This window comes from Sus scrofa, chromosome 1, assembly GCF_054392235.1.
Source record: "Sus scrofa isolate SSC_HxYL_T2T_F1_AM1 chromosome 1, Sscrofa_HxYL_maternal_Yorkshire_Landrace_v2.0, whole genome shotgun sequence".
NCBI classification, from domain to species: domain Eukaryota; kingdom Metazoa; phylum Chordata; class Mammalia; order Artiodactyla; family Suidae; genus Sus; species Sus scrofa.
This window is the reverse complement of record NC_139383.1, coordinates 31,444,513-31,469,992: the sequence shown is the minus strand read 5'-3', so window position 1 is coordinate 31,469,992 and position 25,480 is coordinate 31,444,513. Positions and strand designations below refer to the sequence as shown.

The window sequence follows — 25,480 nt, the reverse complement described above, 5'->3', positions numbered from 1 at the left end:
ACACAATTGATATTTTCTGTCTCTCTTATGTTATGGCAATTTCTTCCTCTTTCTCTGCCTTCCCAGAGATAATAATCAACCTAAATAAGACTGTTGTTCTCATGCATGTTTACACTATTGCAACACAATGTCCAGAGCTTGGCATATTTTCAGATGTGATATAAATGGTGTCATACTGTATGCATCCTTCAGTAATGTCCTTTATTCACTTAATATTGTGTTCGAGATTTAATCAAGATGATATGTGCAACTGTAGTTCATTCATTTTCTCTATTGTACTATATCTATTGCAAGATTTTTTTCACAATTTATCTGTCCTAAGTTTTCATTTTTTTTCTATTACTCATGATGCTTTGCATTTTCATACATGTTTCTACAACCTAGTCACTGGATTTTTGATGATTTTCAATTTTATTTGATATTGTCAAAATACGCTTCAGAATGGATATAGCAATTTATACTTCCATTAGGCCCCAAATTTTAGCCAACACTAGATATTGACAAAAACAGATGCAAATTTTGTTAATCTAAAGTGTCTTTTTCAGGAGTTCCCAATGTGGCTCTGCAGGTTAGGAACCCAACTAGAATCTATGAGGATGCAGGTTCGATCCCTGGCCTGGCTCAGTGGGTTAAGGATTTGGCACTCCTGCAAGCTATGGCATAGGTCACAGATGTGGCTCAGATGTGGTGTTACTGTAGCTGTGACATAGGCCAACAGCTGCAGCGGCTGCTGCTATGATTCAACCTCTAGACCCAGAACTTCCTTATGTTGCAGGTGCAGCCCTAAAAAGAGAGCAAAAAAAAGGGTATTTTTCAAATTTAAATTTCCCTTTTTACTAGAAGCCTTTCCACAATGATTATTAGATTTCAGCTTCTATTCCAGTCCATTGCATGGGTTTGCTATATTTATAGGAGTTATTATTTCTGTATAATTGTCCTTTGTTAGATAGTTAAGTTATAAATATCTACTCCAAATTGTAGACTTTTCAAAACTTTCTTCATGAATGTTCTTGTTCTAGCTAAACAGAACTTTTAAATATTAATATACCCCAATTCATCCATATAAAATTCTTCCCTGTCCTAAGGCCAAGGTTAAGGTTAAGATATTCTCTGAAATTTTCTTTTAACAATGTTAAGTTGATAATATAATTTTGCCCTTTCAACCTACTAGGATATGTTCTTAATAAATGTTATATTTAATTTCTTAGCACTGCATTTACATTTTCACCTCTAAGTTCACAATGAGCTTGGTTTATGTAGAATATAAACCTTACTTTATAATTGTCCTGTCTTTTACTGAATTAGTTTGGCTTAGCCTAACAGAACAAGTTTTCATTCTTTTTACAGTCTACACATAGTAGAGGTAAGTTACCTATTCCTTGAAAGTTTTATAAAACTCACATAAAACTTCCCAGCCCTTATTTGAGGAGAGGGATTGGAAGCTGCTAGAATACCAAAATAATTGCTTTAATTTTGCCAAAGTTTAGTACTTACTGTCTTTTCATTTTCCCATTTCTTTTTAACACAATTATTGGCAGTTCTATAAATATGCATTTTATCTAATTATTTAAATGTTTTGGGCTAAAATTGTTAATAACATTCATAAATGATTTTTAAAGTTGCAGCAGAACTATAGTTATGTCCTATTTATGTTATTTACTTATGTCTTTCTTTCATTTTATAAGTCATGCAAAACAATCACCATGTTATTGGCCATTTTCAAAACCAGATTTTGATTGTTGATTCTTTCTATAGTTTCTTTGGTCTTATTTTACGAACTGCTGCTTTTCCACATGTGACATCATTTCTTCTTTCTTTAGGTTTTTTCCCTGCTCTCTTCCTAACTTCTTCAATTAAAAGCTATACTTTCCTATTTTCTAAGCATCCTTACCTTCCAATAAATGCATTCAAAAGTCTAACCTTCCCTTTAAATATCTCCCATCAATAGTTTTACTTTTAGACTCATTTTAGGGGAGAATTTTGAATTTGTTTTCTCTCCCTCTTTCTTGCTCTGTCACCATCTCTTTTTAAGTGATGGTTTTGCCCCAACAAGTGATATGTGCTTTTCGCTTTTTCAGTTTATTTTTCCAGGGTCAAGGATAGTCCCATTCTAGGGGCAATCAAGATTACAGTAAAATTTTAAAATTTACTTATGTTTGCCTTTATGACAAATCATTTGTAATCAAAAGGTTTAGAAAATTACTATTTATTCCCTTTCTTATGCAAAACTGACATATGAAACCCTTTACATATAAGAGAAGGAATTTGAAGGGGAGTGACCAATATGAAATGATAAAATGTCTTAATGATTCCTGTTATTCATCTCCAATATTTTATCTATATCTGTTGATAATTAACCACTTGGCTGGGATGGCAGGACAGCAAAGAGAAAGCCCAGAGCTAGAATCTATTGCAATCAAAAATAATCAAGCTCTGGGAGTTCCTGTCGTGGCTCAGTGGACATGAATCTGACTAGCACCCACAAGGACACAGGTTTGCTCCCTGGGCTCGCTGAGTGGGTTAAGGATGGGGTTACTGCTGTGATGTAGGTCACAGACGCAGCTCAGATCCCGTGTTGCTGTAGCTGTGGTGAAGGCCAGCGGCTACAGCTCCAATTTGAGCCCTAGCTTGGGAATCTCCATATGCCACGGTGCAGCCCTAAAAAGACCAAAAGAAAAAAGAAAAAAAGAAAAAAAAGAAAAAGAAAAAGAAAAGAAAAGAAAAGAAAAGAAAAGAAAAGAAAAAATCAGGCTTTGAGTTTCCAGGTGGCTTAGCAGTTAAGGATCCAGCTTTGTCACTGTTGTGGCTCAGTCCTGGCCGGAAAACTTCTGCATGCTGTGGGCGTGGCCAAAAAAAAAAAAAAAATCAGACACTATCTTGGGTACTTGACATTGAAAAAACAAACAAACGAACAAATCACAGTCTCTGACAATAAATTCATCCTCTAGTTAAGCTAAAGTAATCCTTCAATAGAAATGTTTATGAATGAGGAAATAAAACTCATTTCAGAAAATAATATATTTGGTAATTCTCGTCGTGGCACAATGGAAACAAATCTGACTAGGAACCATGAGGTTGCAGGCTTTATCCCTGGCCTCACTCAGTGGGTTAAGGATCCCGGGTTGCAATGAGCTGTGGTGTAGGTCGAAGACGTGGCTGGAGATCCCGCATTGCTGTGGCTGTTGTGTAGGCCGGCAGCTGTACTTCTGATTGGGAAACTTCATATGCCGCAGTGCAGCCCTAAAAAGCAAAAAAAAGAAGGAAAGGAAAGGGAAGGGAAGGGAAGGGAAAGGAAGGGAAAAAGAGAAAGAAAGAGGAAAGAAAGAAAGAAAGAGAGAGAGAGAGAAAGAGAAAGAAAATAATATATTTGAATATAATTCTTTGGGTTATATCTATGTGAAAGAGACCTACAGAAAGATAGAAGGATATGCATAACTGAAAAAAGAATATGCATAACCAGAAAAACTGGGATGTGAAGAAGATATATGTGTTAAAAATGCCAGAAACAGCATGTATTTTAACTTTAAAACTCACTTTAAAACATTAAAAACATATAAAGAATTTAAATCTGGCCAACTTTTTTTTTTTTTTTTTTGCTTTTCATAGAAATTTTAGTGTTTCATGTTCTTGAACTTCAAATTATTTTATTCTCTTTTACTAATAGGCTTTTATGGTAATTTCCTCAACATGGAGACCAATGTTTCAGAATAAATTCTTAGCCTTACAAGGAAGAAAATACAAACACAAACCTAGCTTTTTGTGTAGTGCAATGGGATGAATACTTTTGAACTTTGATCCACCTTTGAATTTTGCCTCTGCCACTTGCCTCAGGTAGTCAGAAATTTCACGCCTGATGTCTACACAAGGCAGGCAAACATCTAACTTGGTATTTCCTTCAACCTACAGTTCACATTTATTTCATATTTGCATTTGTGACCTATCACTCTTCTGTTACTTCTATAAGAGGATGCCACAACTTCTAGATCTCTCTTTCATGTCATTTAATTCCTCTTTCATATTTTCAGTTTCTGTATCTTTTATGTTATATTCTGTAAGAATCTTTGGATGTGGTCTTTCTTCATGTTGATTCTTTTATTTAGCTCTTTTAAGATATGATTGTTAGTCTCTTATCATGAAAAATTTCAAACATATATTAAAATAGAAAAAAACAATTACAATGAAATCCATGTATGTATCATTAAATTATCTTTAACAACTAACACACAACCAGTTTTGTTTCATCTACAAGCACTGACTCTTTTGAATTTTAATTTCTGTGATCAGATTTTTAATTTTAATGATATGTTTGCTTACTTTATAAATAGATTATGTGTTTACTTGTACCATTCTGAGTTTCAGATATAATTTATTTGGCTACTCAAGATTTGGGGCTCCATTTCATTGTAGTTTTAAACTTTTGATGATTTTTGATTGTGCTTTCAATTTTGTAGCTGCAATTTCTCATCATATTGCCTGGTGTATGGGTTTTCACAGCTCAGAGAAGATTTAGGGGTTGTGATGAGCTGCTGGGATTTGTGCAGGAGTCTATTTGAAGAGATGATCTGGAAGGACTGAGCACATCAGCAGCTAATCTCCTGGGTGTGAGGACACATACTTCTAGGTCTTGCCAACCACTTGGAGTTCTGTCTCATTTATCAAACCCAAGTTCCCACACACTGATGCCTCTACAATGCAGATATAGCCTGAGGAGCCAAGATGTCATGTACCAGGAGTTTGACCTCCTAGATGATCTCGTTACTGTACCCAGTTAATTACCCTGAAGGTTACCCTTTCTGTCTCTTCTCCATTAACACCCTCGCCCCAGCTTCTCCCTCCATTATCTGCCTAATGTTCTGCTTCTGTTTTTCATCTTTCAGTTACTTGCCATAGCTTCTAGTCCATGAGAGTTTTCTGTTTGACTTGCACAGTCATGAATTAAAATTTTGTCTTTTATAGCTGCCATATGACAGTGATCAAGAGTGTGGGCCTTGGACTCAGACTGCTTGGGTTGAACCTTGACTCTACCATTTTCTTGATCTTGAGTAAGCTCTTATTAGGTTAGATTGCCATGAAGACTACAAGCAATATACTTAATTGCAAAATCATGGGGATTTTTCAGTAAACTATAGTTCTCGTAATAATTATATATCCTAATCTGACTCAAATGACTAAAATATCTGTTGGAAAACACAGCTGTCCTTGACATGGCCTATGACCAGCCATGCTCACCAGGTGGGAAGATGGTACTGTCAGATAAGTGCATCATCACTTAATATCTGGTGTAATGGTTCATTTATTAGCCAAACAGGAAGTGTTTGCATATCATTATTGTGGGATTGTTCAGACTGGTGCCATCTCCACTACAGAAATCCCCTCTTATCTGTGGTTTTGCTTTCTGTCTTTTCAGTTACCCATAGATCAACTTGCTTGTTCTTTGGGTAACCCATGGCCCCAAAATGATAAATGGAAAATTTTAGACATAAACAATTCATAGCTTTCAAATTGTACACCATTCTGAGTTGCTTGATGAAATCTGTGCCACCCCACTCCATCCTCCCCAGAACATGAATCATCCCTTTGTCCAGCATATCCCACCCATTAGTCAACTGGTAGCTGCCTGGGTTTTCAGCTCCACCATCTCGATATTATAGTGCTGTGTTCAAGTCATCCCTTATTTTACTCAATAATGGTACCAGTGTGAAGAATATGATGCTGGCAATTTGGATATGCCGGAGAGAAGACATAAAGTGCCTCTTTTAAGGGAAAAGGTGAAAGTTCTTGACTTAATAAGGAAAGTAAAAAACTCATATGCTGAGGTTGCTAAGATCTACCATAAGAATAAATCTCCTATCTGTGAATTTGTAAAGAAGGAAAAAGAAATTCACTCTAGTTTTTCTGTTACACCTTAAACTGCAAAAGTTACTGCCACTGTGCATAGTAAGAGCTTAGTTAAGACTGAAAAGACATTAAATTTGTACAAGATACTTTGAGACAGAGAAACCACATTCCCATAACTTTTATTACAGTATATTGTTAGAATTGTTCTCAATTATTATCATTTATTATTGCTAACCTTTTACTGTGCCTAATTTATAAATGTATACATTAAACTTTGTCATAAAAATAGGAAAAAAAGAAGTGTATACAGGGTCATTACTATTGATGGTTCCAGGCTTCCACTAAGGGTCTTGAAATGAGTCCCCATGTTAAAAGGTAATGATCGTATTGTCAGGTAAGGCATTGTTCTGCTTTGGCGGCTCTATTGGCTCAGAGGAGTGGGAGTCAGGCTGCCACAGCAGAATTAAATGGTAGCCTAGAACAGAGATGCTTAGAACAGAGAAAAACTGGTATATGCAAACAACTTAAGACACAGTTTTAAGACAGTACATTTCTGGTCTTTAGTTCTATCTGTACTCTTTCCTCGGAATGATCAGCCTGAGGACCCAGGAGAGCTTCATATTAGGAGTGGGAACCCCACTCTCTCTTCTGTCCTCCCCTCTCCTTTTGCGACTGCCCACTTTTCCTTTATGAAAGAAAGGCACATCTGGGAGAGGGGGGTAGATACGTCAAGGATGGCAAACACGAGGATATTTTGAAACAATGGTGTCTTTGGTTAACTTCATATTCCAGTCAGATAATTTTAATACTCAATTTTCATCAAAACTGAAGACCTTAATCTATTAAGTTCTTGATGAATCGTTAGAGTTCTTTCAATGACAGTAACTATGTGGTATTTGGCACTAAGTCAAGAGTAGTTCAAAGAACTGTGTGCTAGTGCTATAAAAGTCACCTTCACATTTTTATCTATGTGATTAAGTTTTCTTTAGAAAATTAAAAAATGAAATAGAATTGATGCTGAACTCTCATTTCTGCACTAAGTAATATTTCCCCAGGGATATGTGACAATGAAAATAAGGAATGCCCATTCATCTCATTGAGCACTTCATTTCTAACACTACTTTTTGTCTTAATAATTACCAACAGTTTTTTTTGTTTGTTTGTTTTTTGTTTTTTTGTTTTTTTTTGTATTTTTAAGGCTGCACGCATGGCCTATGAAGGTTCCCAAGCTAGGCGTCGAATCAGAGCTGTAGCCGCTGGCCAATGCCACAGCCACAGCAATGTCAGATCTGAGCCATGTCTGTGACCTACACCACAACTCACTGCAACACCTGATCCTTAACCCACTGAGCAAGGTCAGGGATCGAACCTGTGTCCTCATGAATGCTAGTCAGGTTTGTTTCCGCTGAGCCATAATGGGACCTCCACAAAATTTTAATATACTCTATATTGTTTTAAAAAATTGTCTGTTAGTAATAAATGTCATGATAACTCAACCTAGAACAGAGCATTTAAAACATAGAGCCGTAAGGGCATAAAAAATTTGAAAAATTTAAATTTCACTTTCATCCATTCAAAAAATATTTGGCCAGCATCACTTTGTGTTAGGCCCAGTCTCAAGCACAAGGAATTTAGCAGTAACAAAACAGAAAAGGAAATTCTGTCCATATGGAGTTAGTGTTCTAGAAGGTAGAGTTTGGATGAAAGCCAAATAACAAACTCATATAAAATATAATGGCAGAGATAATATATTTTTGTGCCAGAAGAATATAGAGAATAGAGTAGGATGTTTTAAACACCCACTATATTAGAACAATATTCTGTGAGGGTAAAACAAATTTAATGAGAAAAAAAGGAACATTAAAATAAAGATCTTGATTATTTTAAATGGATAATGGTAAGGATTCTATGGCTATAACCTTAGATTCCACTGGAATATCAAAAAGAGTGATAGGAGTTCCTGTCATGGCTCAGTGGTTAACGAACCTGACTGGCGTCCATGAGGACACGGCTTTGATCTCTGGCCCTGCTCTGTGGTTTAAGGATCCGGCATTGCAGTGAGCTGTGGTGTAGGTTGCAGACGCAGCTCGGATCCCAAGTTGTTGCGGCTGAGGTGTAGGCTGGCAGCTACAGCTCCAATTGGATCCCTAGCCTGGGAACCTCTATATGCCATGGGTATGACCCTAAAAATACAAAAAAAAAAAGAGTGATAATAGTACCCCCAAATGTTTATTTTATGTCATTTTTTTACAATAAACTAGAAATCTCACTCTTAAAAAAATGTAAAAATGTAGACATCTTCTTTAAAATGTATGAGAGGAGCTGTAGTTTTATAAAACCATGTCAGCAAATTTGAGGACACTAGATAGAAGGCACAAATACTGATTCTTAGTGCCTAGAATCGGGGCCATATTAAATCTACTTCAGTTATGTGATAAAATATCACTTGTGGACCTGAGTATGGCTTTTTGCCAGTTTTTCCTAAATAGTGGCTTTTTATGTATGTCAAAGCAAGTAGTTTTCCTAATATTTGAACAACAAATGTCCTCTTAATAATAGTGATAGATCAACTCTTTCTGATGTTTCATTGAAAAACAATTTTATAAAACCTCAAACAAAAACCAAAATTGTAAATTCTGAAGATATCAATAAGTTAAAAAAGAAAAAAGAACCTACATTTATAATGTCATAATTATTTGGTTTGGAAATTATCCTCAGTCATAATAGAAGATTTTGGGGATAAACACATGCCACATTCCTCAGATTAAACAGATCCTGAGACCTGTGATGCTGAAGATAAGTGAAACCTTCTAATACACATTTGTTATGATTCTGAACATCCAGATCTGTATTAGCCTAACTCCTTTGTTGCAGGTTTCTACTAAGAAAACTAACATGGGTGAAGCTAGGTGGGTTTGTCTCCATCTAGTGGTCAGTGTATTGTGCTCATATTTTGATTTTAAAATAAAAATATGGGCTCATGTGTGCCATATTTTTGATTCCACATATAAGTGATATCTTATGGTATTTACCTTTCTCTTTCTGACTTACTTCACCTCAGTATGATAATCTTTAGTTGCATCCATGTTTCTACAAATGTGGCACAAGTGAACCTACTTCCAAAACAGAAACAGACTCACAGACATAAAGAACAGACTTGCTGTTGCCAAGGGGTGGTGGGGGGGGGTGGAGAAGGGATGGACGGGGAATTTGGGGTTAGAAGATGCAAACCATTACACATGGAATGGAATGGATAAACAAGGACTTACTGTACAACCACATCCAGTCTCCTGGGATAGGGAATGATGGAAAAGAATGTGAAAAAAGAATGTACGGATATGTGTAACTGAGTCACTTTGCTGTACAGCAGAAATGAGTACAACATTGTAAATCAACTATGCATTAATCTAAAAGGAAAAAAAAAACAGTTTAATGAACAGAAACAAAGAATAAAAAGGTGGCTTTTAGGAGGATGAGGGAAATAGGGAGAGATTGGTAAAAGGGTAGACACTTTGAGCTGTAAGAGAAATAAAGTCTAAGGATCTAATGGTAAAAAATATAATGGGCATTTTATTTTCTTAATTATGTGAAAAATGACTCTAACCAAGATACTACTGTTACTTTCCAATCATGAGTATCAAACTTGACAATAATCGGATAAAAGAGGCATAACCTTAAAACAGATACTTTAAAATTATGGCTTCACTATATTATCCAAAATTCCATGAAGCTGTTTCTCTGTTACCAAAAAAAGAAGGATTTTTTTCCTATAAAATGTAATTTCATAGTTTTTCCAGTTACCTTGCCCACATTGTTACAGAGAATTATACTAAAAGTTTTTGTTTTATTTTCATATTAGTCATTTAATTTTGATATCTACATATAAAATAATATTCATTAATATGCACTAAAGGCTGATGACATTAGGGGGCTATTCTTAACTAACAGAAATAATATTGTATCGAATTAAATTTAAAATATTACTTGTCAAATAAAGAGACTCATTCCTAATGGGGTCTCTTTATTTTCTTTGTAAAAGTGTGCTTTACTTTATAATGACTTAATTTTCTCTTCCTTTCCTTTTTGTAAACCCATTAGAGATAAGAGATTAGGGATAAAAATAAAACTCACACATTTATTGAAACTGTATTGTAAAAATAACACCACCTTTCATTTTTGACAATCTCAGAATTTACCAAAGATCTCATAAAGTTTGTATTATTACCCCCATTTTCATCTAACACAGGTGTCAAATGAATCTCCCACCCCATTAAGACCTTAGTAATCTGCTTTTTTGTACATAGATTTATGTCTTTAAAAGTTCAAAGTCTTTCCCCGAGATTCATGCAAATGCCCAGAGGGCTCACATTCTCAAAGCCATCTTCAGGTCTGGGCTTCTGCATTCATGAAATACATCTCTGGTCTGCAGTATGGCTATCTAGACCTGAAACCCAGGTCCATTCTTAATTCCAAAACATTACCCATTCAACCCTGGGGGTAGTAAATGTTGCTGAAGATACTTCAACTTGAACATTAGATAGCTGGGTTCCAAAGAAATTCTTCTGTTTCTCCACCACTGGGAAACCTACAGTGGCCGCTCTCTTCTCTGGCTCCTTAGACTGACACCACAGGCCTTCTGACAAATAGGATGCCCTCCTTAGGAAGGAATTGCAAGCACTTTTTTTTTTTTTTTTTTTTTTTTTTTTTGGCCACCCCACAGCATATGTAGTTCCAGGGCCAGGGGTCAGATCCAAGCCACAGTTGCGACCTATGCTGCAGCCATGGAAACACTGGATCCTTAACCTACTGTGCTGAGCCAAGGATTGAACCTATATCCCACTAATCCCATTGCACCATATCAGGAACTCCACAAGCACTTTTTTTTTTCATAAATGAAAAGAAATTGATGTTTAGAAGCATAGTTTCAGAAGAATACTGTATTGAGTACTTGAAATACAGGAAAGTAAGATAGCTTCTAGAGCTCAAAACTCTATATTCTGTTTAAACCTTTAAAGAATTCTCAAAAGACAACTGCTTGTCCTATCTGGTGAGAAATTCTTTCTTTTTTCTTTCTTTTGCTCCTCAGGGCTGTGCGTGTGGCATGTGGACATTCCCAGGCTAGGGGTCAAAGCGGAGCTACAGTTGCAGGCCTACACCACAGCCACAGCAACGCAGGATCCCCCACCCACTGATCAAGGCCGGGGATCAAACCTGCATCCTCATGGATATTAGTCAGATTCATTCCCACTGCACCACAATGGGAATTCCAGAAATTATTTCTTATGTGAACTGTGGACTTAATGTGCAAGCAACTCAGAGCAGAAGTCTACCCAGAACAGGCAGAGAAAAAAAAAATTGTCTTTGGTTTTGATTAGGCCATTTACACACCAGTCAAAACTGGATATAGTTTTATTTTGTATCCTAGACATTGATTACCTAAAGGCCCTAAAATCTATGGCAAAGGGGATTTTTATACTTAAGTTTAAAATTCAGTACATTCAAAATGAAGGCAACATCCTGCCTTCACTTTCGTTAGCAATACAAATAGGAGATCTCAGATGAGTTATTCCAGGTTAGGTTTGACTTGCTTTTAAAAATTGTGGCATTTGGAACGTCTTCCTCTCAGCCTCCTCAGATCTTTGGCCAGTTATTTCTTGGCTCTGATTATCAGGAGTAAACAGGAGACTAATCAGGAGAATAAATGGATAAGATTAGAGGCTTGCCTCCAATTAAGAAAGGATGTCGTATGATACAAAAAAGTAACATGGCATAGAATGATGACAGAGACCAGTTAATATTAGCTCATTACATTGACAAGCGTGTCATATCCAGACAGTACAGTCCTTTCATGTTACAAAAGGAAGCGTTTGTTCCATGGGTTAAGCTTGGCTTGAAATATTGGGTTAAATAGTTAAAGATTCCTGAGCCACTAGGACAAGAGGCAAATGTCAGCACATTATGGCTAATGACTTCCATGGTTTCTTCCTCCCTCTGAGAAAGCTGTGCAGGATTCTTAGGAGAAAGGTGGCTAGGTATATTCAGAAAAACCTTACAAATTGTAACTCTCAAAGGACAAGTAGAATTCATATTAGGTAAAGAGAAAAGGAGGCAAACGTCATATGGATGTAAACCAACTAAGCACTCTTATTCTCAAAAACCATGTTCTCCTTGCTTGAAGGTCAGTTTCCCTCCTTTTCCCCACCGTCCGCTCCACAGAGGACCTTACCTCCTTAATGCACATCATTGGATCTGGGTTTCCCTGTGATTATTTTGGAAACAATAGAATGCTGAATAAATAATGCTGTGTGATGTCTGAGCCTAGATCGGAGAAGGTCTTACTGACTTTATCCTAGTTTCTTGGAGCACTCACTCTCTATGAACCTTGAGCAACTATGGAAATGAGTGCTCCAGTTGACAGCGCTTGGAATCCCCAAGTCAAGCCCTGTCCAAATTCTTAACTCATAAAGTTACAACATATAATAAAATGGTTGTTCTATGCAACTAAGTCTTGGGATTGTTTTTACACAGCAGTAGATAACCAAAGCTCTCAGTTTCCATCTACTTGCCTTCCAGATCTCAATATGGATTTCATGTCTTGGGGAAGCTTCTTCTGACGCTATAGTCTGAGTTTGACATCTCTTCTAGGTACTGTTTCATAACATCTGTTTTCATATTGTATTGTAATTATCTATTTATTCTTCTCTGAGGTTAAGGAGAGCAAGGATTGTGTCTGAATTATTCTTACCCTTAGAACCAAAAATGCCTGATAAAGCAGTAGGCAATAAACAAGCATAACCAACTGAATCAATAGATGCATTTATTAAGCAGATAATATTGATCTCTTGCTCCACTGAGAAGAAGCCCCTTACCAGTTACACTATTTGATAATCAGCTTCCAATTAAAGCAATCATGTAAATATATCTCAGCAAAGTATAAGGGTAACATGCATTGCACAAGCCACTTAACCACCTAAGTTAGTAAAATACATAGATGATTGAGAAATAGATCTGGACGGTGTGAATTTTTTTTCTAAATATTTACTGAACTCCACTGTTCTGGATTTTGACCAATCAGAGGTGGATTAATCTTGCATTAGTGCTATTCTCATAGGTTTTATGGATAAGAAGAATTTTAAGACTGTGGAGGTTCATGATCTGTGTACCTTAAATGAAAAATGCCCTCTTGTATCCTATAAATAAGACATCTGTGAAGTGGCAAATGCTAGCACAAACAAGTTCATTTTGTGACAGTAAAACTGTCACAAATACGTTTAAACTGAAAATATACAGCTAGGAAAATTTTACAAGATGCAGATGTCATGTAAGGCAGTGAATTGGGCCAAATGACCCAAAAGATGTAATGGGCAGGGATTTTTATGAAGTGAATAAGAAATCAGAGAAGGTGAAACACACATACATACACAATAGGATGACCCTCCTGATTATGTCACTTGGCTGGTACCTAGAGTCCTCTGAAATGTGGACTGTGTTTCCCCAAGCATCTGAGCCTGACTGAAGACTCATCAAGAAAAAGGCCAAAGGTCTTCGCAAGTGCTCAACCTTGGTATCTCAGACAGGAGCTTTGATAAGTCTCCTCGACCCATCAGCAGTTGTTCTTAATTTCTTGTAAGACCTCAGTGCCCTTCTGTCATTTTGAGTCTGAGAGGGCACTCAGGGACCAATGGTATTACAGCTTCTGCCACACACAGCAGCCCCCACACATTGCTTTCTCTGGGGGCATTCTTTAGAAAATGAAATTCCAATTCACTGACATCCCACTTAGAGATCAAGTTTTCCTACAACATTCCTTACCAAGCAGTTCCTATTAAAGAAAATCACAGTATAAGAACTGGACCAATGTGACAATGCATTTTTTCTGATATACGGTAAAATGTAATAAACATTGTTTTTATATCATAGTTTACTTCTGTATTTTCCCTTAAGGTCTTGATTGTCTATTGCATGTTATATTATTTGAACATTATCTAAGAGTATATACAGGAAGGAAAACCCCTCTGAAGTCAATATTATTATTCTAGGTTTTCCTAAGGTGAAAAATTGAGGTACGGTTGAGTCGTCACATGTCACAAGTTAGAAAAGAATAGATTACAGGAATACTGCATAATAAATTGAAGCCTTTTCTTCCACCATTCCATCCCTCCATATTCATAATTATATACATTAGAATTCGGCAGGATTTAGACATATAATTAAAAGTCCTTAATTTAAAGCCAAGGCCTGGGAAATTTAAATTGTTTAGATTCACATAGCTGGGGGCAGAGCACATACTATCTGTCAATGTTTTTATGTGTTCATTTGACGTTTAACTTATTTCTCAATGAGACCCTGATACTTAAACTTCTAGACCACATAGAAGAGGAGGCAGAATGCTTTATAAATTCTGTATCCCAAACAACTAGATACAATGAACGGAGATATACTACTTCCCAAAAGATTTTATTTGCTCTCTAAATGACACAGAAAAAAATGAGAAGTATTCACAAATACCAACAGCCAAGAATGGTCAGTTTTTCCCCCATATGTGTTTCTCTTGATCAAATACAGTATCTTGACTTCCTGCAAGGAGAAAAAAAAAAAGAAAAAAAAAAAAAAAACCCAACCTGGAACAAAATGATTCAAGATAACTGCTTTAAGAAAGAGTTGTTTGGTTTCTTCTTTCAGTGAAAAAAAAGGCAGTAACACCGAAGTAATATTTTCAATAGCAAGAGAAATATTGAGGAAAAAGGCTAAAGTGCGATGAAGGAAAAGAAAAGGGAAAGAGCTCGTTAAGGGAATCAGGTGCATAATTATTGGAGTATAGTTATATCAAAGAATTTGGTATATATTCTTGTTCTTGCCTTTGCTCTACTGATCATGTCTCCCCACTCCAGTCAATCCTTGGCCATAAGGAAATATTTTTGTAGTGCCAACAGATAACTTGCTTAAGGCATAAAATTGATTTTAAAAATAAAGTTTTAATTGGTTTCTCATGCCAAAGAACAGCATCGATCCTTTCCCAAGGTTGAGTTTTAATTATGTCTTGACCATATAATATCTTTAATGGCTTCCTGAACTCAATATCAAACTGGCAGCCAGCAGACCCTTCAGTCACAAGTAAGGATAAGTCCATGGACAAGCCAGATGCTTCATATGCTTGAGAACAGCACTGATTTCCCTTGCTCCTTATTGTCAAGCCACTCAAGATATTCTTACTGAGCTCAAATAAGCTGATCAAAGAATATATTTTTAAAAAAAAAAGATTATCACATGAAGCAGTTTCCTCCTCAGCAGTAAAGCATAAAAAGAGGGAAAGGCTCATATATTTCTGTAGTTGACCACTGTCTTGTTTTAGCGCCTTTCATGGGCTGAAATGCAGCTGCCAAAATCTGCTTTAAAGTTCTTGATATTCTATAGAAATGATAACTCTGTTAACACTTCCCAGGACCAAACCCAGAACGTGGAATTGAAAATATCAGGGGTCAGAGGACCCTGAAAGATAAAAAATATTATCCATACACAGAAATAGAGCACACACCTTACAAACCAAGGATTAATTCATTTAGGCCATGTTAAAAATTCACATCACTTCCCCTGTGCCTTTTTGACGAGTATGGCTCTTAGGGACCTGTAAGTCTAGTTAACATTTACACTGAATGTAATGCAATAGTTAATGTTTACATTTTCTTTCTGCAATTCTTTCCCACTTTTCAAAATAATCAGAAACTTCACACAATCTTGGATACCCTGTTACCAATTTGTCCTTGGTATTTAAGGAGTCCAGCAGATGACTTGTTTAGTCGAGAATCTCTAATGCATAACTGGAAATAGCTAATCAAAATACAATTTGGATGTTTTCCATTTAGGCTTGACTTTCTCTAACCACTCTAGATTAATTCTTATCTCTAAAATGTCAAAACAAATGATATAAAAGTGAGAAAAAAAATCTCAACCAAATGACTGTTTCATCTCTGAGGGATTAAACCACCAGTATAAATAATTTTTCAGTCAATTGACTTATTATTTTACCAAATTTGCCAACCAATAGAGTTAAAATAATTGAAATATCTGTGTAAATAGCCATGAACCATGAGACCCAACTCATAATTTTCATTTTTCACTTTGTCCACTGCCAAGCTAGAAATTGTTTTCTCTTCCATATAAACCTTTCCGTTCTCTTCTGTGGCCTTTAAATTCCCAGCTCTGTTGGACTTCTAACACATCAAAAACTCCATCACCATTCTACAAAGAACAAATAGTAATCACAAAGTGTCTGCTCTGCGGTAAAAGAAATTCCTGACAGGTTCCTCCCTAAATAAAAATAAATGGAATGACTCCCATAAAATTCATGTGGTCCACACAGAAATAGTTGGACTACATCAAGACCTCAAATATGTCTGGTGAAAAACATAAGAACCACAGTAGGATAAACTTCCTATTGATGAGATCTCTCAAATCACGCAATCCTCTTTAAGAGAAGCTTATCACTGTCACCTTTGAGAAACTGAACAAAACACCAAACAGTAAAAATGACAGTCACATATTATGTGGAGGCAGAGCAAAACTCCGTCTTAGCTCTAAATATTAAGATTCTCAGAGATTCATGTAATAGTTGCTTCTTTGCCTGCTCTTTAAAGGTGGTTCTTCAGTTGTAAATCATGCAGGCATATCCTGCCCCTCTGTTTTTGGTTCAATATCTCTGACTCATAAGATTGCTGATAGCCAATGAAATCAACTGAAAATGTTCTTATTTAGAATCCTCTGTCTCCCAAGTCCTAGGATTTCAGCAGTGTGCTCAGCCTTGGTGATGGGACCCTCTTGTAACTCCCTGTCCAATCCACTCTGTGGTGAAGAACCTACATTTATGAGAGGAATGGCTGGGGCAAGGCTGCTTTCTGTGGAAAAGAAAAATAATCAGGTTGCCAAGGCTTGACCTCATCACCTATTCTTCATTAACTTCATTTTATTCCTGCCATGAAATGTAGAACTAAATTGCCATTTAAGAAACTGGCGCAAATGTAGGTAGTAGTGTTTAAGGCTTCTAGGTGGTACTTAAATGTGAATAATTGTTATGACAAGGTTTAGTCGTAAAATGATTAAAATCACAATGTATTGTGCAAGTAAAAATGTGATGGTGAAGATAACAGGAACTAGTAATGATGTCCAATAACTATGCTATAGTTACCCCAATCTTGAAGATAGCAGATACTATTTTATGCTCTTGGAGTTTAACACAGAAACTTCAACTCTGCTTGTATGCTTCTTTCAATTAGGCTATAGAAGCATCCATAAGAAATATAAAACCACCTGAAATAGGCACCTTAAAATGTCATTTGTGTCCTCTTTCAATCTGTCTACCCTCCTCAACTTTGGAGAAGGGCCATTTCTCCAGAGTCCAGCTCATCTCTGTGTCATCTTTTAATGAATGTTTATATATTCAGTGACTAAGCAACTGAGAATTCAGGATCCAATTTTATTTGCTTTTTGCCATATATATAAAAATAACACATGGAAATGGAGCCAAAGTAAACAGGGTGAAAGAAGCATATTATCATATAAACACACTAATAAAGTTGGTAGTCCCATGTGGAACTAGTTAAGGCTGCCAAGTATATTCACCACACCACTAACAGTTTATAGGCCACAATTTACATAATCAGAGATCTCTACATATATAAACCACATAAAAGATTTTTTGTAAAGTAGTATGGTATGTCTCATTTAATTGACCACAAGATTGCTACGGCTTCATTCCTACGAATAGGAAGATCAGCAGAATTATGCTCCTTCTTATCAGTTGCCTGACACAGCCTAACTTGTGTAGTTTTGGTGTTTTATACACTTTTTGTGTGGCTGGCATGTGATTCCTTCAACAGTCTGCCCATCACAGCGACAGGTCACTGATGTGGTTCTCGTGTCGTTCACGTATTTCTGCAGCTCAGATGCGTTTCACTGATGTGGTCTGTACATGCCTTAAAGAATTTTTTTCACTCCCCCCCACCCCCCAAGGAGGGACCTTTTTGGAATCCTTTACTCCGTAGGGTCTGGGGTGTTCTAGAGGGTCACCACATTGAAGAGAACAACCTGGTGGTATTAGAAGAGCAGGGGCTACTGACTTTGATGGAAGGCTGACAAAGATACTTTGTCCCTGGAGTCATTTTTATTATATGACGCCTGTGTTCTGCCAGGAAGACTAAGGACCACCTACCCGCACACTGCAAAGCACAGCTGAGATCTGTCTTTGTGACCCAGACACACGCCCTCTCAACTTTTCTCTGTCCTGTAGGAAAACATCGCAGCCCAGGCCAGATGAAAACAAGCACATTTTCTCCCATTTTTTCTGTGGGAAAGATGAGCTGAAACCAAAGTTAATATATTTGGGAAAAAAACAGAACAGATTTTTAAAAAGTCCTTCCTTTAGCCCCATTGGTATGCTCCTTGTGGGAGTCTTACAAAGAAAACGTCTGTTGAAGTGGAAAACACTGAAGGAAACCCATGTTATGTGAAACTTTAATTCCCTGGAGCTGGGAAAGGTGAAAGAATCAGGTCCCTATACTCTTGGACTGTTTTTGTTAGTTACCCGGAGTGTTTATGCAATTGATTTTAACCACCTCATCCAGGAATCCCCTTCATCGGCTTGATATAGTTCACACAAATCAGTTGAAGCTCATTTGAAGATGCTGTACTATTATATTATTTGAAACCAATGTGTGAGGACGCAGATGCAGAAGAGGAAGAAGAATTGATTTGTTCTTCATTTTTTAATTCTCTTACTGATATCTGCAGCATTATTTCAAGAATACAGCCTTGCTACAACTTCACTTAATGCTTCTTCTGGAAAGGGATACATCTGGCACAAACTACCCAATTTTACACGATGAAATCATAGACCCTGAGCCAATCTTGTGAAACTATTGGCTCATGTAAAGCTAAATCACATAATATAATCCCTACATACAACCTCTTCCATTTTTTTTCAGTCACTCGATCACTGGCAAGTATAATTAAACAATACCAAAATGAAAAGGATGGGGCCACACGGTATTTTGCATGATCGACTCCCCTTCCAACTTTTCACCAAAAACAGAGGTTCATTTCTATCCGACTAAAATTAATTTCACAGAGTAAACTTTAGAGCAGTGTTTTTCCAGCTTTTAGGAGTTTGATGCACTCTTAATGTGAGTCTCACTTCTTAATGGTACAGCTTAACCCAGGTCCCATATATAACCTTACACAAGTTTTCATGAGAGAATGCTCATGCCTATTTTTCCCCCTAGAAACTAAATTTATTCATTTTTATTTTTTATTTCATTATATTAATTTTTCTCTCTTTTTATTGTACTGAGACTATTTAACATGAGATCAACCCTTTAATACATTTTTAAGTGTACACTATGAATTTTATTGTAAAGTATAGGCACCGTGTTATGTAGTATACTCATTTTATATGATGCTCTTTGATATGGTCTGTTCTATTCTATTTTACTGTGAATTATTTTTTTGTTTTCATTACCCACATATGTGCCATGAATAGTCATTTGAAATACATATCTTTAGGTAACACCCACTATGGAGTTGAAAGGCTGGCACAGAATAAAAATGCACCTACACAATGAATAAGAGCCAACTCTTAATGAGTACTGAGCTAGATACTTCTTTCTTTTATTCATTATCCTATAAATCTGTATCACAAGCTTCTGTCATTTTATAGATAAAGGGGCATAGAGAGGCACATATCTTACCAGCATTTACAGAGCTGGGTAGTGTCAGAGCTTTGATATAAACCCAGGACCACCCAAATTCTTAACCACTAAATTAACATCTAAACAGAAAGCTGAGTCTTGGGTCATGTCTTAGACCTGGGAATATCTGGCTGACCCCAGAGTTTTCATCCAAGAGGATAATTGTGCAGACTTACGTGGTTCTGGGGGGATCTCCATAGCTCTAGACTATTTACAACCTTCAAAACAGGCCTCCACATTGTGCATGTTCTTCAAAGGGGAGACAAATAACTAGACCTTGTCCACCTGGTAGGAGCCTCACATCAAGAAAAGCCAATGAGAATTCTTGCCCAACAATTGGCGTTGGCATAAATGTTAAGTTTATTCTAGGGCTTGGTGGAATACATGTCCTGGATGACTTATTCTAGAACTAAAAAAAAGGAACCTCAGACTGTAATATAGGCCTATGATCAACTCTGAGGTCGAGGGGGGTGGGTGGCATCATAGCTTGGGGCCTTTTCTTTTCAGCAGCTAGAGTAGTCACAGTCCCAAACTAACTCTAGATGTAGAAGAGAGATTCAGAGACGTAGTTCCTCTCCACCAAGGGGCTCAGTTTTGTTTGACCATTGACCTCTCACAGGTTTGGGATTGTTAATAGTCACCCAAGTCTTCAACCACAGTCTTTTGCTCCTGCTTATAGACAGCAATCGATAACTTAAAATTTGTTGAGAAGCACCCTTATTGTGATGCCTCAGAGTTCAGTTAACAATGACTACCAGATTGATGAGTCCTGACCAAGGCAGACTAATTCATGAGCAAGCAATAACTGGCTCACAGAGTGGTCAAAATGATTAGATAATTTAACAGAAATCAATAATAAATTGCTTGAAAATTTTTACATAATTCCAAGTTAAGTCAATCAAAACAGCTAATCTAAATGAAGACTATAGACAATAGCGCAAGTAAAGGCCCAGGGCAGGACTAACTGTGAGGCCAGAAGATGTGAATCTCTTATAGGCAAGAAGTTACTACAATTTCTTTTATTAATTTGTTATTTTTAATGGGAAAGGAAAAAACTCTTTGACCTTAAGATTTTTTTGACTCAGTTCTCTGGAATGTCTGGAAAAAATTCTAAATAACTTAAAATCATGCCTGTTCTATGTTTTTTTTTGTTTGTTTGTTCTTGGTTTTGTTTTTAGGGCCACACCTGTGGCATACGGAAGTTCCCAGGCTAGTGGTCCAATCCGAGCTGCAGCTGCTGGCCTACACCGCAGCCACAGAAATGCAGAATTCAAGACACGTCTGCCACCTACACCACAGCTCATGGCAACTGCCAGATCCTTAACCCACTGAGCAAGGCCAGGGATTGAACCTGCATCCTCATGGATACTAGTTGCTGAGCCACTGCAGGAATTCCTCTATTCTATGTTTCTTTATCTTTGTGGAAAAAAAGAAGTATAGTCATTGCTTCATTACAGGACCATGGTTTTTGTGATATAAAAATGCCCATATAAAATATCTGCTCTTGCCTTTCCCTCCTGGAATGGAAATTTCACATGGCCAGACTTTTGTATGTCTTTTCTCATTGCCGCATTCCCAGAATTCAATTCCCCAGGAATATTCTGTGCCTACTTATATTCTAAATGTTTTTTTTTAAGTAAAAAAATTAAAATCATTTTAAAGTTTTTACAAATCATTTAAATAATCCTTTAAAACATGCATTTAAAAAACCACAATTCTCTTAAGGTAATGTTTATCAATTTGCCTAACAAAACTAAGTTAATATCTATAATAACATGAGCCGAATACAGACTCTGCATAGCATTCTTTCAAATATTTAAAACAGTTCAAACCACCAAAACCTCAATAAGATGCTTCAATATTCTTTTTAACTTCAAAACACAGAGGTCTGTTTTTGAGAAAGCATTTTATGATAGATTTGTATTTGTTGGATAGTAAGCAAAAATTATTATTGAATAATAATTCTTGCAGTGATTGTAAATCATCTCAAAAATAGTTAATGATGAATTAATATGAGGCACAAGAGCCAGGTGACTAAACTGTTCCCTGATGGAAAATGTTCATCTATGAGAGATATTTTTCCGAAGTTGGACCTTGTAACAGGGCTGGTCTCATACACAGGTTTTTTAATTACTCAAGTCACTGATCAAGAAGAAACAAGTCTATGAACTCCTTATGAAAATGTAAATTTATGACCTACCCAGGAAAACAATACCCTCTACCAAAGTTCTTCTTGGAGATGCAAAATGTGAATGACATTTGTTTGCATATAAAGTTTTAGAGCAGATCTCCAGAAAAATCAAGTCCCTTTATACTGACCACCGATATAATTATAATGAACAGCCCTTTTGAGGGCCTCCAAAACATTTTTTCATGCTTCTCTTAATTGATATACATTTGCATATCTTAGGTCATATAGATCCTAAGAGAGGTACATAGCATTTTAGATCCTGTTCAACTCATTTGGAAAATAAAGCAGAAATTTCTTCTGAACCTAACCATTATTCATTTATGAAACATATTTGCTTTAATGGTAAATTCTATAACAAAAGTTCTTTTGTGTGTTTAAGTCGATGCTTATGTTTCAGGAGAAAGTATGTGTATCTGTGTATACACTATAAACAGATTTATATGCTATTATATATGTATGTATATTTGTGTATATACTCTAAATGGATATATATATGTGTATGTATATATATTTAGCCCTGGTTCCAGTATAAATTATATATCTTTTCATTTCACAAGCTCAAACCCACCAGGTTTTACTGAATATCTTTAGGATAAAAGCAGAATTCAGGCAACCTGAATTCTCTTTCTGGTTTCTATTTTGTCTAGTATTTGCCCACTAATTATCTTTTTTTTTTTTTTTGTCTTTTTGTCTTTTTGCTATTTCTTGGGTCACTCCCGCAGCATATGGAGGTTCCCAGGCTAGGGGTCTAATTGGAGCTGTAGCTGCCAGCCTACACCAAAGCCACAGCAACATAGGATCCAAGCCGCGTCTGCAACCTACACCACAGCTCACGGCAACGCGGGATCGTTAACCCACTGAGCAAGGCCAGGGACCGAACCCTCAACCTCATGGTTCCTAGTGGGATTCCTCAACCTCTGCGCCACAACGGGAACTCCTATTATCTTTTCTTTTGTGGCCAGATTATTGCGCATTCATCTCACTCAACATTTTCAGCAGGAATTTGGTCAGAAAATCTAGTCCATCATACTGCCATAATCAACAGTTGTGTTTCATGATATTTTTTAAAAAATCAAAACGCTAAATGGGACATCACAAAAGTGTATAATTAGTCCACTACTCTCTCTGTGCTTATATATACATATGACAAGAAGTTCATGAAAGTCAAGGACAATGATAAATTGATAGTCTAAGGATTGCAAAGAATCTCATGAAGAGACATAAGTTCTCTGGATCTTTAGTGGCTGTCGACGATATTAATAATGATGGAGAAAGGCTTTCTCTCTGATGACCTTGATCATAGCGATTAAATAAATTTCTTCCAATTTCCTTTCCTTAATTTTTAAAGTGAATTTTGGATGGATGAACGGAGATGCAGGGATGGTAACCCTGGAAGCCGAGGGCCGTTCTGGAAGGTTGGAGACTGGCCTGTGTGGCTTGCTTTTGCAGCTTCCCACCATGTTATGGAAAGACAAGTTAGGCTTGGCCTAGAAAAATAGCCCTCTGTCACTCCCTGGATGTGTGCATCTTCAGGGCACATGCTGCCAAAATAAACAGGCACCATCAGATTCCTTTCCACCTCCCCCTGAAGAGTGGCTTTATTGAGGACGACCTCTAGAACAGGGAGAAAGGATTCATTCACCCATCACTGCCTTAGCCCTCCCCAAATTCTTAGACCCCTCACTTGAACCCTGCAGGGGATGCAGACAATCAGCAAAAGAATGTTTTTGTAAACACCGTTTTTCAGACAGTCCTTCATCAGTGGAAAATGAAGACATACCGGAGCCTTCCTCTGCCTGGGCTGTTGTGGACAGGTTCAGGAAAATTGGGAAGGCTGGCATTTGAAATGCCACCTTGCTGTGGAGCATGGCATTTATAGACCTACCTTTCTGAGCAAATATATTTATTCCAAAGGAACTCACTATCGGGGTCTGAGATTTGCCCTTGCTCTTCAGTAAGAACTGTCAGAAGGTTAGGAGCTGGAGAAGATCTCAGCAATTAATTAATCCAACCATCTTACCGCATAAAACATGCCTTGCTTGTGGCCCAGTGACTCATAATCACTTGAGAAAATACTTACTCTATAAAATTTCTTGAATATTTTCATAAATATGGCTACCATTCCCCAAGCCTTTTGAAAACATTACTTTTAAAAGGCAATGGCCCTAAGTAGCCTGTTCATTCCGATGTATGCGTATAGGGAGACTGATGAGAAAATGCTGTGAATTTGGGGAAAGAAAAATCCACTGTTAAATATTTTCAATATAAGTATCATCATTATAATCATCTGATTCTAAAAGCACGTTTATTTGGTCATGCTGTCACATTAATAAGCCAAAAGCAAATATTCTTCTCACGACCCAATATGTCCTAAGCCCTAAACTTGGCACCTTGAAGAACAGGAAAGAAGTGAGAGGCAGTTCTTGCTCACAGAGATGGGGCAGAAGGGAAGGTTTTCAACGCATCGATGAATCAGAGAAGAGAATGATGTATGAGAAAGCACCAGATCGCACAGCATCTATCAATAAGACTCTGAGCGAAAGTGGAGATCAAGGGTAATCAGGGAAAATCTTCTGGAAAAGATGAGATTTGAGTTTGACTATGGGGACAAAGAGAAATCTTTTGTTTTTACTCCATTTAGCGTGGTCCTCAGCATACAGAATCTCTGAAGCATGAATCGGCATGAAAGAGCTATTTCTGACACTTCACTGAATGAAATAGCCGGCAAGGAAATAATGTGGGCTTTACAGACCACACGCCCACTAGTCATTGACTGCATCTTCTGGGCCCTAACTGGTACTCTTTCACTTACCACGTCTGTTTTCTAAGTTTAAATACAATGCCCGATGGAAAGAAATGTAGGCTTAGAAACACTGACACAACAGGGAAGCAAAAATCACATGACTTCTTCGATTACAGTATTTCATGGCAACTCATCCTGAGTGCATTTTTCAGATTGTCCCATATTAAGTCTCCCTTTTTTTTTTTTTTTTTTTTTTTGTCTTTTGCCATTTCTTGGGCCGCTCCCACAGCCTATGGAGGTTCCCAGGTTAGGTGTTGAATCAGAACTGTAGCCACTGGCCTATGCCAGAGCCACAGCAATGCAAGATCCGAGCCACGTCTGCAACCTACACCACAGCTCACGGCAACGCTGGATCCTTAACCCACTGAGCAAGGCCAGGGATCGAACACGCAACCTCATGGTTCCTAGTCAGATTCGTTAACCACTGCGCCATGATGGGAACTCCATTAAGTCTCTCATCAGTAGATAGTGTGTAAAAAAATAAATGTTTTGTGACTTAATGACAATGTCACCATAGGAGCAGCAAAAGCAAACGCAGAGAACAAAAAGATCTTGACTGAAGTTTGTTTGGCGCCTAAGCTTAGTGTATAAGGGAAAGCACTGACCACACATTGTATGAAAGTACAAAATTATACCATGCATGCATAATGATATGCACAAGTCAGCACATTTACCACCCCACCCAATAAATTTTCAAACTCATTTCAGATACATCCTATTAGTAGTAGTTTACTCAAAGGCAGATTGCATTCATCGCTATTTATAAAATGTAAAAATATATACTTTACTGAAAGCAGGGCTTAAAAATATATATGGGCATTTATGTATATACACACATCTATACACTTATAATAGCATATAAGTCTATGTATAGCAGGCACACATACCCACCTTTTCCTGAAATGTAAG

General features: G+C 37.0%; 1 protein-coding gene across 11 annotated transcripts in view; it reads left to right on the top strand.

The window, feature by feature from the left end:
- Positions 1–25,480, top strand: part of LOC146406010 (uncharacterized) — a 265,230-nt gene that overhangs the window by 226,488 nt on the left and 13,262 nt on the right. For 4 of the 11 annotated variants that reach the window (XR_014803471.1, XR_014803469.1, XR_014803456.1 and 1 more), the window contains one exon: positions 4,957–5,042. The exons of the other annotated variants lie outside the window; for them this stretch is intronic. The gene's annotated coding sequence lies outside the window, so the exon portion shown is untranslated. The remainder of the gene's footprint in view (positions 1–4,956; positions 5,043–25,480) is intronic. 11 annotated transcript variants of the gene reach the window in all.